Raw genomic sequence first — 4548 nt, 5'->3', positions numbered from 1 at the left:
ATCTTATAGTGCAGATTTTTTATGTAGGCTTATAGTGTAGATTTTAATTAAGCTTATAGTGCAGATTTTTATGTAGACTTATAGTGCAGATTTTAATTAAGCTTGTAGTGCATATTTTTAATTAAGCCTATAGTGCAGATTTTAATTAAGCTTATAGTGCAGATTTTTAATTAAGCTTATAGTGTAGATTTTTATTAAGCCTATAGTGCAGATTTAATTAAGCTTATAGTGCAGATTTTTAATTAAGCTTATAGTGTAGATTTTTATTTAAGCTTATAGTGCAGATTTTAATTAAGCATATAGTGCATATTTCAATTAAGCTTATAGTGCAGATTTTTATGTAAGCTTATAGTGCAAATTTTAATTAAGCTTGTAGTGCAGATTTCTTAGAGCTTAAAATGCAGATTTCTTTAGAGCAGATTTCTTTAGAGCTTGTAGTGCAGATTTCTTAAGAGCTTATGGTACAGATTTCTTTAAAGTTTATAGTGCAGATTTTTGGTGGAACTTGTAGTGCAGATTTTTGGTGGAATTTATAGTGCAGATTTTTGGTGGAACTTGTAGTGCAGATTTTTGGTGGAACTTATAGTACAGATTTTAAAGAAAAAGATTATAGTGCAGTTTGGTTAAGTATTATAGTGTAGAATTTATGTTTGCTTAGTATGCAGAAATAGTGTAGCATAGAATGCAGAATCTTGATTAGTATAGTATGTAGAATTTTGATTAGCATAGTATGCAGATTTTTGTTTATGCATTTCAAAGATAGAATTTGTTTAAACATTTCAGTTTTTAAAGAAGCATTCTTTTATTAGAAGTATTAACAAGTGTAAGAAAGATAAAGAAAAGAAAGAGAAAGGCCAAGGCCTTAAGTAGATCCCAAAGTTAAGACTTTAGGAATTTTGGCACACAAGGTGCTTAAAGAAAATGCCGAGGCATTATATATTAGAAGTAATAAAGGATAACAAGTATTTTACTTTATTTAAGAGGCTAGTACCCGACTTCCGAGGTTGTCGTTAAACAAATCCAGGTGTCCAATTCCGAGGTCTTGGCCTTGGTAGACCGAGGTCTGCTATTTTAGGATTGGTGACTCGCTACCCCAACCTATTAGAGAACGCGCATAAGATGGTACTACGCCTGGGCCCAAGAAGAAAGTTGATTATTATTTTGAAGTATTAAAGTATAAGTTTTTAAACAAGTGAAATAAGATTCAGAAAGTGTTTAAAATTCAGCAAGATTATGCTAGCATGATTGTATAGATTTGTTTTACACGTTTAGCATTTCAGTATGTTTCTTTTGCTTGTAGATGAGCATGAGTAGTTTTCCTTTTGAGCATTCAGCTTTTAGATTTCAGTATATTCACATGCATATCCGAGTTTTGTGAGTTAGATAGCGCTTACTAAGCAATTTTGCTTATAGATGTATTTTCCTCTTACTGCAAATAAAGGAAAGGAAAAGTTATAGCAAAGGAAGGCGACAAGGAGGTGCGGATGGATGTGTGATGCCTGGACTATAGAAGCCTTGGGACCTAGCATAAGAATTTATTAAGATTGTCATTTATTAAGAATGTATTAGATGAGTCATTTAGTCTTCCGCTGCTAGTTAATTGTATGTTTTGAGTTCTTCGAGAGTTTTAGGAATTTCTATCAACATGTGAACAAGGATAGTTAAGTAAAGTTAGTAGTCCAGTAGCGCCCCACCCTCACAGACCAGTAGTAAGGAGGGTGGGGTGTTACAGATCAGGTGGCATTTCTAGGTCACATAATTTCTAAAGAAGGTATTCAAGTAGATCCAGCCAAAATAGAAGCGGTCAACAACTGGAAGAGACCCAAGAACGCCAGGGAGATCAGGAGTTTCCTTGGTTTAGCTGGGTACTACAGGAAATTCGTGGAGGACTTTTCCAGGATAGCTTCTCCACTAACAGCCTTAACCAGGAAGAACAAGAAGTTTGAGTGGTCAGACAAATGTGAGCAGAGTTTCCAAGAGCTAAAGAAGAGACTGACCAGTGCTCCTGTCCTGACAGTTCCAGAAAGTGACAAAAGTTTTGACATCTACAGTGATGCTTCCAAGATGGGCCTAGGAGCTGTTCTCATGCAAGAAGGAAAAGTTATAGCTTATGCTTCCAGGCAACTCAAAGATTATGAAAAGAACTACCCCACTCATGATCTTGAGCTGGCAGTTGTAGTCTTTGCACTAAAACTCTGGCGACATTATTTATATGGCGTTCAGTGCAGAATCTTCACAAACCATCAGAGTTTAAAGTATTTATTCACCCAGAAAGATTTAAACATGATACAGCGTAGGTGGCTAGAGTTGGTCAAAGACTATGACTGTGAAATCCTCTACCACCCAGGTAAAGCTAACAAAGTGGCAGATACACTAAGCAGGAAATCCAATGCATCCCTGATGTCTTTGTCATCATTAGCCCTGCCACTACAGAAGGAGTTGTCAGATTTTAGACTTGAAGTTATTTATGGGCAACTCTCTACATTGACCTTAGAGTCAACCCTGCTTGAAGATATACAGAGAAAGCAAAGTGAAGATCCAAATATCCAAAAGATCAAGCAAGGGATACAAGAAAAGGGAAATTCAGAGTTTCAAGTATCAGATAGTGGAATCCTATACCAGGGGAACCGCCTTTGTGTCCCCAATGACGAAGAGTTGAGAAAGAAGATTTTAGAAGAATCCCATAGTACTCCTTACTCCATGCATCCTGGTTCGACCAAGGTGTACCAAGACTTGAAACAAAGGTTCTGGTGGTCTGGACTCAAAAGAGACATTGCTAAGTATGTCAGTTCCTGTCTGACATACCAGAGAGTCAAAGAAGAACACCAGAGACCAGGAGGAATGTTGCAACCTCTCCCAATACCAGAGTGGAAGTGGGAAGACATATCCATGGACTTCATAACAGGACTTCCAAGAACTACAAATGGATATAACGCAATATGGGTAGTAGTGGATAGATTGACTAAGTCTGCTCATTTTCTAGCCATTAAGGTGTCCCACTCTATAGAGCAGTTGGCGCAACTATACGTTAAGGAGGTGATCAGACTTCATGGAGTTCCTAAATCTATTGTGTCTGATAGAGATGGGTGTTTCACCTCACACTTTTGGGAGTGTGTTCAGACTGCACTAGGCACTAAACTCAAGTTCAGCACAGCCTTCCATCCTCAGACTGATGGACAGACAGAGCGAGTAAATCAGATTTTAGAATATATGCTCAGAGCTTGTGCGCTAGATTTCAAGGGAAGTTGGTGCAAGTATCTATGCTTAGCTGAGTTTGCCTATAACAATAGCTATCAGGCCACCATCAAGATGGCACCTTATGAGGCATTGTATGGCAGGAAGTGCAGATCACTCATTTGCTGGCAAGAAGCAGGTGAAAGAAAAGAAATGGAAGTGGAACTGGGCATTCAGACAGAGCTGATAGATGAGACTACTCAGACTATTCAGAAGATCAGATAGAGAATTGAGACTGCCCAGAGTAGACAGAAGAGTTATGCTGACACACGCCGTAGGCCACTAGAATTCCAAGTAGGGGATTCAGTTTTTCTCAAGGTTTCTCCTATGAAGGGAGTGATGAGATTTGGCAAGAAGGGCAAATTAAGTCCTCGCTATATAGGACCCTACCCGATTACAGAGAGGATTGGGAAGGTAGCTTACAAGCTGAACTTACCACAAGACATGTCAGCGATACATGATGTATTTCATGTCTCTATGCTAAAGAAATGTCTCCATGACTCTAGCCAAGTGATTGAACCTCAGTCAGTGCAGATTCAGGAGGATCTTAGCTATGAGAGCAGACCTACACAGATAGTGCACAGAGAAGTTAAGAGACTAAGGAATAAAGAAGTACCACTAGTGAAGGTCATCTGGCAGAACCAGAAGCACGAGGAAGTCACTTGGGAGCGTGAGGACAGTATGAGACAGAAATATCCAGAGTTATTCTAAGTTCGAGGACGAACTTTTTATAAGATATGGGGGATTGTAACGACCCAATTTTCCCTATTTCGAGTTCTAAATGTCCTTAAAAATATTTAGAAATACTTTTAAAATATTCTATATATTTTTAGGAATTTTTAGAGTATTTTTACGTAATTTTTGGAGGTCGTTTGACATTTTTACTAAATGAAAGAAATTTCGACAAAAAAATTGTCCAAGCCGAGGTTTGAACCGGAAACCTCGGGTTAAGCAGAGATTCGCTAAACCAACAGACCAGCCGAACTTTTCTTAACTAAACCTATATCGAAACATATTTAAGGAATAGTTAATAATGAAACCCGAGTAATAAAAGAGAACTTAGGTTTTCTTCTTACGGAACCCGAAACCCTTCGCTCCTCTCCTCTCTCGCGACGGCGCTTTCCCTCTCGGTCGGAAACGAATCCACACCTAGGGCTTGGACTCCGGCTGCCGGCGAGCACCCTTCTCCACGGGTTCTTCACAGATCTGAGCTCCTCTCGGCGAGGTGAACGCGCGGGCACAAGGAGAGGCCGTGAGTTGCAAGTCTCCGAACCCTAGCAGCCTTTCCTTCGGTCGTAAGTCCAAGAGCAGTCT

This window comes from Zingiber officinale, chromosome 4A, assembly GCF_018446385.1.
Source record: "Zingiber officinale cultivar Zhangliang chromosome 4A, Zo_v1.1, whole genome shotgun sequence".
In the NCBI taxonomy this organism is placed as follows: Eukaryota; Viridiplantae; Streptophyta; class Magnoliopsida; order Zingiberales; family Zingiberaceae; genus Zingiber; species Zingiber officinale.
The sequence above is the reverse complement of the archived record's forward strand: the minus strand, read 5'-3'. Positions refer to the sequence as shown.